Consider the following 15,077-nt stretch of genomic DNA (forward strand, 5'->3'; position numbering starts at 1 on the left):
AGTAACCAACTTGGTGGGCTATGATGCCAAACAATCCGAGGGAGAGTATGGAAAAGGGTTAGAGTCCTACGTCTGTAGGATGGTCTCTTTTCTCCTCATCCTCTCAGAGATGTAGTGGATCGTTCCCATCTCTTGTGGAAAGCGTGGATGATCTTTGTCCAAATCCTTGGAGGAGTCTTTATTGTGGATACAACCTGAAGGTCTATAAGAGGATTGCACCTTGCAGTTCAAATGTACTGAGCTATAATAGTTTCCTTGGGTCCAGTGTGTGGGTAGGGATTCTACTTAGATCCTATCCAATGATGTGGAAAGAAAGGCTCCTCTAAACATCCTCATAGCCACATGCTAGACCTTTATATGTGACCCAAGTTATAGGTCCCTAGTTTACGACCATGGTCTCTATTGTGCTATGAAGCATCATCTCGAGGGCTCTTCTCCATACCTCTTGAGATCTAGGATAGTCCCATAGGTAGTGTCTCTATGTCTCCTCTAGCTCACCATATCTCATGCATGGCACTGGGCCCCTACTGTATCCAAGCCAATTGGCTACCACTCTGCTCTTGTGAGCTAAAAGCCATAGGAAGAGGAATATCTTTCTAGCCCTAAAGGTGTCATGTAGTCTCCTCCAAAAATTAGATAAGAATTGGTTTGAGATGCCTTATCTATGCCAATGGTGGGTGAGTGTTTAATTGTTCTGTAATTTTGGTCATTCTCCTCCTCCTCAATCTAGTACTATAGCCACAAAAGGCCATGTTGCATGACCTATTAAGGAATGGATTCCCAACATTCACTTTCTTGGATCCCATTGTAATATTTGGAGAGGCCTTCTTGAATAGTTCCCAATGTCTTTGTCCATCCAACAAGGAGGTGGCCACATTTGGGTCAATGTACCACTTTGTCTCATAGTGTGCCAATACTCTAATCCTTTGTGTGGAGCACCTTGTGTCAATACTCTTGGTCCAAGTCCTCTTGTTAGAGCTAGCCATCTGCCTCAAACATTATAGTGAACATCTTGTCTTTGCTAGTTGCAATAAGTGCTAGAAGGATGTCCACTTTGGAGAAAAGACCAACTCAAGTCTGATAAGTGTTTGCATAGATCCTCTAATTGGGATCTACCCTCCATCACAGCTTCGATCTCATAGCTTTGTTTCCACTCTAGCCATGTATTATTTACCTCTAAGTCTCCTATTGTAGCTCCTACAATGTGTGAGTCTCCTATTGAGGCAAGAACGTGTATAGAGAACCTTCCCACGGATAGGCAAGTTTGTCTAAGAGTGTGACCCGATTTGGATACCAAATATTGATTGAATAGAAGAGACTTCTTTTTTTTCTCTTTAGCTATAGCCGGCAATAGCTATGAAGGCAAGATGAAACAAATCTCCAAACTCTATTAATAGCAGCTGCAAATTTGACCTCAAAACTCCTTCCTGAGTCATTAGTTTTTATCACCTAAAAAATCCAATGAATGTTGGGCTTCCATGGTCTAGTATGTGTAGGTGTGATAGATTGAAGGCTCCTTGTTAGAAGTGACCTCTAAGGCTCCTTTCTTGAAAGAAGACCCTTGACAATGAGCTTAGCAAATAAAGCTTTGCTTTGGATATTTGGGCCTATGATCCCCAAGACTCTTCCAGAACCAAGTTATATGATAACTTCGCAAGCTACCTTCACTCTAGTTGGGCTCCCATCTCCTGACCAAATGAGATCTTGAATAAGGCACTTTACTTGTAATGTCCCCATTACTTAGTTTATTTTAATAAACAATGCGCGTATACATTCCAAAAATTGATTTATGTTGAAAACAAAATGGTAAAGATTGCACATGTTTAAAACTAGCTCTAACTATGAAGATAATTGTTATTATTAATGAGGTATTATATGCCGGTTCATGGAAGGAAGGCTTGGGAAACCCTCCCAAGACAAGCCTATTAAAACTATGTTTGTTGTATAGAATAACAAAAAGAACTAGTCTAGTGGATAGTCACTTGGCAGTTAAGTGCACTTGGGTGACGACACTGGCGGGATGGGTGACCTCCCAAGAAGCTTTTCCTACAAGCTAGTGGGAGCTTCTCGCCCGTGGCCAATTTCGACAACGAAGCCTTCGTAGCCATTGCCAAGTATGCCAAGGCCAAGATACCAAGGTCTATGCCTTGGTCGTTGTCTTAGTCATGAGCCTTGGAGTGACGTCCGCCCGACAACGCGACACACAATGCTCATCGTATATTCGTAAATTCTTATCTTTATCTCCACGCTACGTTTCAAAAACGGAGCCCTCTCTCTGACATCATCGATGATGTCATCGAAAATGCTAAAAGCAAGCGTCTCTCTTTATTCCCCCCCGATTACTATATAAATAGGGATAGAGCATCACCTCAGAACAACCACCCATGTAGAAGTCTCTCTGTTGTTGATGCAACAAAGCTCTGTTACAATTAGCCAAGCCTCTCTCTCTCCACACCTACGCAGAAGCGTTGCTCAAATCCATCAAGCTTCTTCCATGGTTCCCAAGAGACGTCAAGATGTTGAGGGAGGTTATGCTTGGAGAGCTCCCCAACTCGAGGAAGTAGTCGTTGTCTACTGAGGGAACTCAGCACGAAGCTGAAGTGTAGGCGGAAGTTACCCCCAAATCCATTCAACCCGAAGGACCGGTTATTCCACAACTAACCGAGGTTGCAGTCATACCCCGTAATCACAATGGATGGCCAAACGGAGATAATCAGGTTTAGTACATAATAAAAATATTACTTTTAAGCTATTAACTCTACAACTTCCTAATTTTTCTATTTTATGTTATTGCTTTTTTTGCATCTTATGATAAAATGAGGGATAAGTTAGTAATGTTAGAAAAGTCTGTAGGGTAAGTTTGTTCCATAGATTACAATTAGTTAGAACGTACTTAAACTTACAAAAACATGTTAGTATTATTAATTGCTTATGCAGAAGTCTCTCTGCTTAAAGAGGCCATGGAAAAATGTTGATATAGGCTCCTGCTGTCGCATATGTTGTGCTTTGCCCCCGCCATCGTACCTACTCTCCCCCCTGCCGATTGCCCCGTGGCCCCCGCTGCCCCCAACTCTCTCCCCCCCATGACACTCCATTCTTTGCCTCCCCCCGCCTTCTACTTCGCCACTACCCCGCCTACTCCCCCCCCTGCCACCTTCTGTTCTGCCTACTCCCCTTCTCCCCCCTTCGTGTACTAGCCGTATATGCCTCCCCCGCCTTCTACTTCGCCACTACCCCACCTACTCCCGCCCTGCATACTGGCCCAATATGCCTCCCCCACCTTGTGTTCTGCCGACTTCCCTTCCCCCCCCCCTGTGTACTAGCCGTATATGCCTCCCCCGCCTTCTATTCCGCCTACTCCCCTCCCCCCCCCCCCGCCCCCCCCGCCTTCTGCTTCGTTCCCCTAGCGCTACCTCCGTCTCACGCACATTCGCCTGCCGTTCCCCCCTCACCAGCTCTCTCTCGCCTGATGATCCGCCCTCCGCATCATGTTCACCTGCTTGCTGCCTTGCGCTAGCCTTCCCTCCACACCTTCTTTGCCCCCCGCCTCCTCCACCCTAATTCCACGCCTCTCTCGCCCTATGGCCCCGACCCCGTCAGTCAAGTCCAACACCCGCGCTGTGCCCGTTGAGAGCCTGCATTCAACGGTGTCCAACACCCCTCCACTGGCAGAAAAGAGAATTCCCCCCGCCCCCCCCCCCCCCCTTCCCTCCCCTTTCCAATTGCTCCCTCCCTCTGCAGTACCTTCCCTCCCCTCCGGTAGCTCAGCAACGAGATTGGTAGGTCCTTAGCAGGAACGCGCAATGGAAACCTCTGGTTAGATGCCGGTGCATTCTGCGAGTGTCCCCAAGTCAAATACCTTGCCTATCGTCCTTGCTGAGGAACAGCTTCTAGCCGTCCGTGCCACAGAGCTGGAGCTAAAAGAAACAACGATCTTTGGTCAGGTTATTTGGCTTCACTCCTCGTTGCGCATTGGCACAATGCAGATTGCACATGGGTTAAGGGATCTTCATGGTACGACTCACCTTGGCAGAAACAGCCCGTGAGCTAGTGGGTAGCTCACCCTATGCTTCCACGAAAGGGGTCATCTACATGGTTCCTTGGTACAGTGGCTTCACAGTGGAGGCATTCGCGCTCCACAAACAGGTTCCTTAGACATCCTATCACCCTATTCTTCCCCGGACTGGCGGTAGAGTATCACCAGTTAGTGGAGGACTTTGGACGGTTCTTTGGCACTATCCTTCCCGCCTCATTTGCGGAGGCAGTGACAACCGCAGGAGTCCCAAAGGTACGAGTGGCAGTGAAAGAGACAAGGAGCCTTTTGGGCACGGAAGGGGGACACAATGTGTAGGGAGTTTTTCCAGGTGCATCAGCCCCGCACCTCAGGAGAGCAGATACGTAGCCTTCGGGATCAGTATGGGAGGATTCGCTCTAGCCCAGATGAGGTGATGGAGATTGCCACTGATTACTACAGACACCTTTTCTAGCAGGAGACAGTCTCAGCAAGAGGACAGCGATGTAGACAGCAGGTCTGGGATCACATCTTCGCTCGTCACAGAGGAGATGGGATGCTCCCTCCTAGAACTCTTCACAGAGAAGGAACTAGAGGAGGCTTTTCATGTAGAGTATGGGCAGAAATGCCCGGGAGAGGATGGCCTTTCTAAGGCCTTCTTCACTATCTAGTGGGGGGTGGTGAAGGACCTCCTATTGCTGGCCTTCCAGGAGATTTTCAGCTCAGGAAGGATGCTAGGGAGTCTATCGATAAGTCTTATCAGTATTCTCCCCAAAAGGGGGAGACCGGTTGGAGTTATCCCAGTGGAGACTGATCGCCCTGTTGTTAGTGGCCTATAAGGCACTGGCCAAGATGATTGTGCTTTTCCTCGTCCTGTGTAATTCAGCTTCGTTGCCTAGTGCAGAATTTTCTTTGGGCTGTGTCCGACGGTTCTAGGGACCCGGGCCAAGGTGGCGGTGGGCGACCATCATCCGGCATCGGTCAGAGGGAGGGCTTGGGATCATAGACCCAAAGTATTAGAGTTTGGCCTTGTTGGGCAAGCTAGTAGTCCGCAGTTTCACACCAGGAGGGCAGACACGGAAGGTCCTATTGCAAGAGGGCCTTCAAGAGTGTAAACTGAGGCTTTGCAGTGATTGGAGGTCGACCTTGAGATGGATCTTTACGATGGTGCAGATCACGTCTCCCCAGATCCTTCTTTCTCTGCAGCCTACTTCATGTGTGGGAGGGTCTCTGTAAGGCCCTTATTCAGAGCCCCGCAGGTTGCCGGGAGGAGATAGACCGCTAGCCAGTGATCTGGAATCCCTAGGTTAGAGATCGGGAGGGGGTATAGATTGGTGAGTCCCCCCACATCCAATGGGCTGGTTGGGAGGCTGGCCCGGCTTGTACCATCACGACATGGCGAGAGTGCAGGATGGCGGACTAGGAGGTGTTGCAGCGGGCATCAAGTTGCCAGAGAGGAGTTGAATTGAGGAGAAGGGAGATTGACGTTGCGATACGTCAGGGGCGGCTTGATCCCCCCGATGCGAGAGCCGGTAGAGTCTAGTGAGGTATGGGCTGCTAGGTTTTCACCAATAGGTATCCCCCTGTAGGTGGCAGGTAGAGTGGGCGGTGCCTCACATGGGACTTTCTTCACCGTGCAAGAGGGGGGGCGTCTGGTTCTTGACAGGGGGCAATAGGATGAGGGGATAGTTGTCCTTCCGTGGAGGAGGATTCGGGTGGTCGGCCTTTAGGGGAAGACATGGAGCTTGGACCCTTATGTATTTTGGGAGGAGTTTCGGGAGTGGTGCCTTTGGATATGAAAAAGCAAGCCACTTGATGAGCTGGAATGGGACCCTGGAGGGTGGCTATGCCAGCCACTACGGTCGCCAAGAAGCCAGCGAGGTTCCTGGAGTACATAGCGAGGATTGGCAGACACGTACTGATGTAGGAGAATATGGACTGGGGGCCTTCGCATAGCAGGTATTGGGCGGAGCACAACATCACGGATGCTTTCCGGTGGATTTTATGGCGCCGCCTATGGGACAGCTGGAGGCCGAGGAGGGTATCGTATTTTTTATGGATGTTGGTACATGGAGGTCTAGCGGTGGGGAGTTGGTTAGCCCAGATGCAGAAGGATGGAGATTGTAAACACTGGCCATAGCAGTCTCTAGAAACTCCAAAGCATTGCCTTTGGTCGTGTGAGACGGCGCAGCTCATGTGGAGAGGAGCATGCCGCATTGTCCACCGTATAGCACCTAGCCTTGGATGCAGTCAGCCAGGGCCATCCCCTTTTATACGAGGTTGGGATGCAGGACACGATCTTGATTATTGAGGCTAGGTCATGCGCAGTGGCCGGCTTGGCGGCTCTACCCATCTGCCAGGTATTGGAGCCCACAGGAGACTGCTCTGAGGTATGGGAGATCGTAGGGAGTCTTACTAAATGGCACATCTGGAAGGCGCGGTGTCAAGAGGTTTTTGGTGGGAAGAGACTTTTAGTATAGGCGACTTTGGCAGAGCTCTGGACCTCCATTATCTACTCCCTCTACGGCCGATGGGATCAGGTGCAAGTCTCGAGCTCGTTAGGAGCTCCATTTTCACTTCATGCTCATTTGGAGCGGCCAGGACTTGTTCTTCATGATGCAGGTAGGCAGCCCCAGATGGTGATACACCCCCCCTCCATGGCTTTTTGCCCCCATCTCCCCTAGACCGCCTTGAGAGGCTTGTATACTTGATATATCTGTGACTCATCATCAGCTCTAGCTAGTCTGTTGAGCATAAGCACTTCTTTGTATTTAGGGTTTTTTTGTGAAGTAATATAATTAGCCACATTTTATTTGCAAAAAAAAAAGAAGTCTCTCTATTGTTGATGCGATGAAGCTCTGTTGCAATCAATCGAGCCTCTCTCTCTCCACACCTATGCGAAAGCGCTGCTTAAATCCATCAAGTTTCTTTCATGGCTCCCAAGAGATGTCAAGATACTGAGGGAGGTCATGCTTGGAGAGCTCCCCAACTCGAGGAAGTGGCCGTTGCTAAGGGAACTTAACATGAAGCTGAAGTGCAGGCAGAAGTTACTCACGAATCCATTCAACCCGAAGGACCGGTTACTCCACAACAAACCAAGGTTGCGGTTATACCCCCTAATCACGATGGATGGCCAAACGGAGATAATCAGGTTCAGTACATAAGAAAAAGATTACTTTTAAGTTATTAACTCTACAACTTTCTAATTTTTCTATTTTATGTTATTGCTTTTTTTGCATCTTATGATAAAATGAGGGATAAGTTGGTAATGTTAGAAAAGCCCGTAGGGTAAGTCAGTTACATAGATTACAATTAGTTAGAATATACTTAGACTTACAAAAATATGTTAGTATTATCAATTGCTTTCCAGGAAAGAACACGGGAAATTGATGAGGGGGATAGATTCTATGCATCGCATACATTGAAAACGCTAAAAGCAAGCATTCTCTCTATTATATCCCCCCCCGATTACTATATAAATAGAGACAGAGCGTCACGTGTCACAAGACTGTGACAACTATTACCTTTTTGTTGATTTCTTTATTACATACTTTATTTGGTTTTTCTTTTTGGAAGGATCCCTTTTGAAATCTAAATGCCTGAGTTGCATGGCCAGTATGTGAAATGGACAGGAATGTCTAGTGAGTCAAGATTGGACAGTTAAGGTCCAGTATAAGTCTGGAAGAGACTTGTGAAAGTGTATATGGACAAGTGTGTTGAAGAACTAGCCTGGAAGAGACTAGTTCAAAGTGAAGATGGTCAAATCTCCAAGAGATTAGTCCATGTGGGGTCATCAGTGGAAATTCATTTTCAGTTGAGCTACATTACAAATTTGGATGTAGCCATAGTCTGCAAAGATGGTCAGAAGACTAGTGGGGATGCAATGGAAGCAACTCCTAAAATTTAGGGAGTTACTATTTTTGCACCCCAGAATCTGTTCACATCATTATCTTCGTTTTTGCACGAGGATTAATCCTCTGGTTTGTGCCGAGGTCAAATTTTGCACCGAGGATGGAGAATTTTAGACCGGAAGGCTAGAACGGGAAATATCTTCGAGTGCCGCCATTTGGCACAAATTGGTGCACTTACCTCTTTAAAGAGGGCTAGTGTGCAGTTTTTTTGGCTTAGAGGGGCTTATTTGAGAAGGACAGTTGCTGATGAAGAAGGATTGAGTGCTTGCCTACCTTCCTTGACTATGATGCACAGAGGGTTGAGCTTGCTTTCTACTCTCTCTCTCTCTCTCTCTAACAGTATGGTTATGCTTCTACTTCAGAATCAAGGGCCTTTCTTCTGATTTATGTACAATTGTGTGGGAATATGCTATCTTTGCATGAGGCAAGAGCCTCCTTTCTTCAGGAACAGGAGGAGTTGTTTGCAGTTCCCAGCATGGACAGGTGAGGGTGGTAACCTCACCAAGCAAGTGTCTGAAACAGCACTAAATCAGTACTGATTCTGGACTGTTCAGAGGTTATTTCAGAGCCCAATTGATGTCAGAATCAAGGGGCACTTGGCACAGATGATGCAGAACATTGCAGGGAACAATAAGAGCTGAAAACAGGTTTCAGAACAGGTCTGAACCAGCAATTACAGTGGGCTGAACAGTACAGGGAGCAGTATGAGTTGAAAACAGGTTTCAGAACAGGTCTGAACCAGTAATTACAGCAGACTGAAATGGTCAATTCTGCACTCCAACCAGAAGTTTCAGACTTGGGCAGAGTTTTCCCTCTTGGTCAACTTGTTTTAGGACAGTAATTGTACTGTTATGCTGCCAAATTTCACCCAGAATGGGTGAAAGACAGCCCATTGTACTTTCTCTCTTTTTAAAAATAAAGAAATACCACAAGGGGTGCCTAACTTAGGGGCCAACAGGGTGTCTATGTCACAACAGGAGCACTCTAGCTTCCTGTATGTTTTCTTGATTCTGTGTCTTTAAGTTCAGGTAAAGTGGGCGACTGTTAATTGGGTGAAAGCTTTTATATATTTTGGTTATACACTACCGCCCTTCTCAGTGAACAGGCCGGTTACATGGTTCCATTGCCGGGATCAAATCACTTTTTCCTTAAAGAGTGAGCCAGGGTTTGTTTGGGTGTAAGACACAGAACTGTGCATTATGGCTTATAGAAAGGAAGACACCAGAGAGAAAGCGTCTTCATCACAGGAGATTCCTGTTGTTCATGAGGTGGGAGAGTCTTCTAGACCTCCACAGTTTATGACTCCTGTTATGGTTGAGCCACAAGTTCTTACGACTTCTTCTATGGATGAAGACATTTTCAAGACTCAGTTAGTTGCTGCTGTGAGTATGTTTACTCAAGTGATACAGAATCCAAGGTTTTTGGCATTTTTGCAGCCCTCCCTTCCTTTACAGCAAGTGGGGCAATCTGCAAAGATTTCGGATCCAGTAGAGGTCTAGGATAAGGGTAAGCATGCTGCAGATTCAGTGGAAACACCAAGGCAGCTTGCAGAGTCAATGGAGACTCCAAGATTGGTTCCGACTGTCCAGGAACAGGTGGCGGAAACGCTAGTTACACAGGCATTGCCAGTTCAGCTTGCCACTTTACAGCAGCCAAATGTTGGTTTAAATGGACAGGGAAACAGTTTTCAGGCTTTACCACAAGTTTTCCCACCGACCTCTGTATATCCTGGGTACTTTGGAGGTGGATCTGTATTTTAGAGTATGGCTGGTTATGCGCCTGGAAACCAGATTTATGTACCAGGAACAGTGTTTGGGGGTACACAGGGTTTTATGCCAAACCCCATGTATGGCAATATAGGCATGCAGCTTGGATTTCAGGGTGTTCAGGGCAGTTTTGGCATGGCACAGGGCACTTTTGGTATGGCTGGTTATCAAAACCAGCAAGCAAGTATTGTGTCTACAAGCCCTGTAGTCAGTGGTCAGTCAACTCCTATGCCACCTGTTAGTGTTCCTATGTTACAGGCATATCCTACGGACCCTTTGATGGCTCATGAGAAGCCAAAGCCATACAAGGAAGGTGGTGTAGCCGTGCAGTTTGACATCTTTCGAGGATTTGAAGATAGGACTAAGGCTCTCTCTTTCTTACAGCAGTTTGATGCCGCATTTGTAGGAGGAAACTTTACAGAGCCTTCTAAGGTCCGGAAAGCTGCCACTTTTCTTAAGGACAATGCTAGTCAGTGGTGGAGTACACTGTTGATGCAAGGACAGGCTCCTGCCACTTGGACTTACTTCAAGCAAGTATTTGCTTCTGCTTGGTTGACCAATGAATTTGAGATTGATGTTATGTCAGCTTGGCACAATTTGGATGCATCTAAATGTAAGGATCTGGAAGACTATAACAAGAAGTTTTGGGAGGCTTTACTTCCAGTCACTTCTTACAGGGTTGTGCCATTGACCGAGCAGATAGAGAAATATTGCTGTGGGCTGCCCAAGGAACTTCGGAATTATTGTACAAAGACAAAGGTCACCACTTTGATTCAGTTAATTGAGAATGCTACCACAAGAAATGCATTATTGTTGGGACAGTCAAGTGGTTTTGGGGGCAGCATTAAATAGGACAAACCTGAGAAATTTTCAGCAAAGAAGCCATTTGGTAAACAAGTTTCTCAGATTTCTCAAAGCACAGGTAAATCTTGGCAGTTCAAGAAGAAGCCATCCAAGTTCTTTAGACAGCAGTCAAAGGACCAGAAGAAAGCTTTTGTGCGCAAGTCTCTTGAAGAGAGAAAGGCTTTAATGGCTGAGAGGAAGTGCTTTATCTGTGAGCAGACTGGTCATATTGCGTCTAATTGTCCGGACAAGAATAAGAGACCAGCTGATGATGATAAAGAGGACAGGAAAGGAAAGAAGCCCAAACCTTCAGCAGGTTTAGTGCCAGATATGCTGGGAGACAAGCCACACTCGGATGCTAATGAGCTCTGCAGAGCTTGGGGTAAAGTTAGGGATCAACATGTACTCATTTTCTTTGATCCTAGAGCTAAGGCAAACTTTATCTCACCAGAGTTGGCTTCTACTTTGGGCATTAGAGCAAATGAGATGGGCTACACAGCAGAGGCAGGGTTGGCATGTCCTGGCCACTCAGACTCTATGGCACCCATTCTTGGAAAGCTGCGTCTTCATGTACAATCTTATGTTGATGCAGAAAAATTTTATATCATGCCACTTGAAGGCTGTGATGTCTTGTTGGGAATGCCATGGATGTTCAGAAAGCATGGTGTGTTGGATGCCTTTAACAAGACACTAACTTTGGAACATAGGGGAAATACTCATGTGCTTGATGTGAAGCTTAAAGGAGAGTCTGTACCTGTTGTATTGGCTTCTGCCATTACATCTGTAATAAAGAATCATCTTTCTGCGTACTTGATTTTTGTATGTGATGCCAAGGATAATGATGAGTCAAATTTCTCTATGTTAAATAGAGACATGTCTGCTTTCTTGTCTCAATTCAGTAATTGTTTTTTAGACTCATTACCATCACAGTTGCCACCAGAGAGGTCTGAGGATCATGCGATAGATTTGGTGCCAGGCAGTAGCCCACCAAATAGACCTTCGTATAGGGTTAGTGCAGCCCAACAGAAAGAGATATTGAGCCAGGTGAATGAGCTGCTAGGAAAAGGGCTGATTCAGCCAAGTTCATCTCCCTTTTGCTCACCAGTGCTCTTAGCGCAGAAGAAGGATGGCTCTTGGCGCATGTGCATAGATTATCGAGCGTTGAACAAGAGTACCATCAAGAACAGGTTCCCCATTCCTAGAATTGACGACATCCTTGACCGTTTGGAAGGAGCATCAATTTTCAGCAGGATAGATTTGAAGAGTGGATACCATAAGATCAGGATTAAGCAAGAGGATGTGCATAAGACTGCATTTAGGACCACGTTTGGTCTCTATGAGTTCTTGGTAATGCCATTTGGAGTTACTAATGCTCCTGCTACGTTTAATCGAATGGTGGACAGGATTTTTCGTCCATACAGACAGTTTGTTGGTACATTCTTTGATGACATGATTGTCTTTTCAAAGAATGAACAGGAGCATAGAGAACACTTGAAAGCAGTCTTTGATGAGCTTTGCAGTAATAGGTTGCTTATCAATGGCAAGAAGAGTGAGTTCTTCTTGGAAGAAATCCAGTTCCTCGGGCACATAGTGTCAAAGGATGGTGTCCAAATGGATCCTGCTAAGGTTGAAGCAATTAGAACATGGCCAGATTTGAAGACTGTCCATGATGTTAGAAGCTTCTTGGGTTTGTGTTCTTACTACAGGAGGTTCATTCGCAATTTTGCAAAGATTGCTTCACCTTTACATGCTTTACAGAAGAAAGGAGTCTCTTTCCAGTGGACACAGAAAGAGATTTCAGCTTTTAACCTTCTTAAAGAAAAGATGACTTCTAGTCCAGTGATCATTCTGCCAGATCTTAGGAAGTCATTTGTTGTCCAATGTGATGCTTGTGGCAATAGCATTGGTGCAATGCTAATGCAAGATGGCCGGGTAGTGGCTTATGAAAGCAGAATCTTGCGAGGGCCAAAGAAGACTATGCAGGTCTATGAGAAAGAATTGCTGGCTGTGATTCATGCGCTTTCTTGTTGGAAACACTACCTACTTGGGGCAGATTTTGTTGTCCAGACAGATCATCAGACATTGCGTTATTTCTTAACTCAGACTAAGCTGTCAGAAAAGCATATGCGTTGGGCAAACTTTTTATCAATGTTCCATTTTCAGATTGTGCATGTGGAAGGCAAAAAGAATGTTGTGGGTGATGCTTTATCAAGGAAGCCACAAATTTCAGCTGTGTCAATTCCTTATCATCATGAGCTTGATGATATGAAGGAACAATATGCTGATGGTGAAGATTTTGCAAGAATCTTTGATCAGCTTGTCAATGGACAACATCATGAGCATTATCTTCTCAAGGATGGTTTCATGTTGATGCATGGTAGACTATGTGTGACTATGCCATTGAGACGGAAAGTTATGACAGAGAGTCATTCTCCACCGTATGCAGGGCATCGTGGTATTGATGCAACAGTCAAAGCAGTAGAGACATTCTTTTATTGGCCTACTTTGAGAAGAGACGTGGATGCTTTTGTGCGGCAGTGTTTGATTTGCCAGAAGGTCAAGTTTGACAGGCAAAAAGCACCAGGGCTTTTACAGCCATTGCCTATTCCAGATAAACCATGGGAAAGCATAGCTATGGATTTTATCTTTGATCTTCCAAGGACACAGACAGGAAATGATAGGATATGGACTATTATTTGCAGGTTTAGCAAACAGGCTCATTTCATTCCTGTCAGGAAGAAGATAAAACCAGATCAGATGGCACATTTGTTTATGTGCAATGTTTTCAAGTATCATGGAATGCCACAGTCTATTGTCAGTGACCGTGATCCACGGATGACAAGTCTATTCTGGAGAGGCATATTTGAGAACATGGGCACAATGCTTAAGTTCTCATCGTCATTTCATCCACAGACTGATGGACAGTCAGAAGAGGCAAATTCTACTGTCTTGGATCTGCTTAAGTGCTATGTGTCAGAGCACAAGTCAAAGTGGGAGCAGTATTTGCCTTTGGTCGAGTATGCATACAATAATACTGTGCATTCGTCAACAGGCAAAGCCCCTTTTGAAATTGTTGAAGGTGGTAAAAAGGTTCCTCCCATTTTGCATACAAAGGATAAGATCTTTCAGGCAGATTAGTATGTGCAGAGTATGGGTGAAATGTATCAGAAACTTGGTGATTGGGTACTGTTGCGGTTTGAAAAGGCACGCTTAAAGAAGCGGAAAGGCAAGGAAAGTCTTTTCACTAAGCTTAGTATGCGATACTATGGGCCTTTTCAAGTAACAGAGAAGATTAGTGATGTCAGCTATAGGTTGAAATTGCCTGACAATTGGAAGATTCATAATGCTTTCCATGTAAGTCTTCTTAGACCCTATGTGGGTGATGTGCCAGAAGATATGCCAGCTGAGGAATAGCCGGAAGTTGAGGAACTTGATGAAATTCTTGTTCCAGAAGAGGTATTGGCACACAAGGAAAGGAAAGTGAAAGGCAAAGTTGCTAGAAGATATTTGGTTAAGTTCAAGAACTATCCAGCTATAGATGCTAAGTGGATGGACGAAGGTAAACTTGCAGAGTCACCTAATGTGTTGGAACTTTACCTTGAAGCATTTCGCTTGCAACCTACCTTGATCCCTTGTATCTCTAAGCTGAAATAGATTGTCAAAGTGACAATTGCTTAAGAAAGAAATTATGTACAGAAACAGATTTTGTACAGGTTAACACTTATTCTGTCTATATGCTTTTCTCAGTGCTAAAGAAGTAAGTGTTGCTTGCAAGAATACAGTTTTTACTTCTATTGAATTGAATACATGTTGTAACAATGGTTACTCGATCAGGCATGTATTCCGTGAATTGACTCAGTGGGGATATCATTTTGATGTAACGGCCACTAGATCTCTAGTCAAGGTGATGTGGAGTCATCAAATGAGAATTTGCCACTATGGGGATATCATTGTGGTGTACCGGCCACTATATCTGGAAACAGTGATGTGGAGTCACATGACGATAGTCTGCCATGTTTCACAGTTAGAACATATATGTGTTAACAGTGTGTTCAGTTCACAATGTTGACTGATAGCATGTATGTGTTGTACATGTGCTGCCAAGTGTAAGTTCACTGGGTTAGCTGGAAGCATGTATGACATTCATGCAAACGAGGACGTTTGCGATTTCGAGAGGGAGGTATGTCAGAAGACTGTGATAACTATTACCTTTTTGTTGATTTCTTTATTACATACTTTATTTGGTTTTTCTTTTTGGAAGGATCCCTTTTGAAATCTAAACACCTGAGTTGCATGGCCAGTATGTGAAACGGACAAGAATGTCTAGTGAGTCAAGACTGGACAGTTAAGGTCCAGTACAAGTCTGGAAGAGACTTGTGAAAGTGTATATGGACAAGTGTGTTGAAGAACTAGCCTGGAAGAGACTAGTTCAAAGTAAAGATGGTTAAATCTCCAAGAGATTAGTCCATGTGGGGTCATCAGTGGAAATTCATTTTCAGTTGAGCTACATTACAAATTTGGATGTAGCCATAGTCTGCAAAGATG

General features: G+C 45.3%; 1 protein-coding gene and 1 pseudogene across 5 annotated transcripts in view; both read left to right on the forward strand.

The window, feature by feature from the left end:
* The window catches only part of LOC148017229 (choline transporter protein 1-like), a 172,146-nt gene that overhangs the window by 71,270 nt on the left and 85,799 nt on the right, over nucleotides 1–15,077 (forward strand). The window lies entirely within an intron of this gene.
* Nucleotides 9,312–14,285, forward strand: LOC148017230 (uncharacterized; annotated as a pseudogene).

The sequence above is a fragment of the Lygodium microphyllum genome, chromosome 22 (assembly GCF_053477565.2).
Source record: "Lygodium microphyllum isolate KBCC chromosome 22, Lygodium_microphyllum_v1.1.10, whole genome shotgun sequence".
NCBI classification, from domain to species: domain Eukaryota; kingdom Viridiplantae; phylum Streptophyta; class Polypodiopsida; order Schizaeales; family Lygodiaceae; genus Lygodium; species Lygodium microphyllum.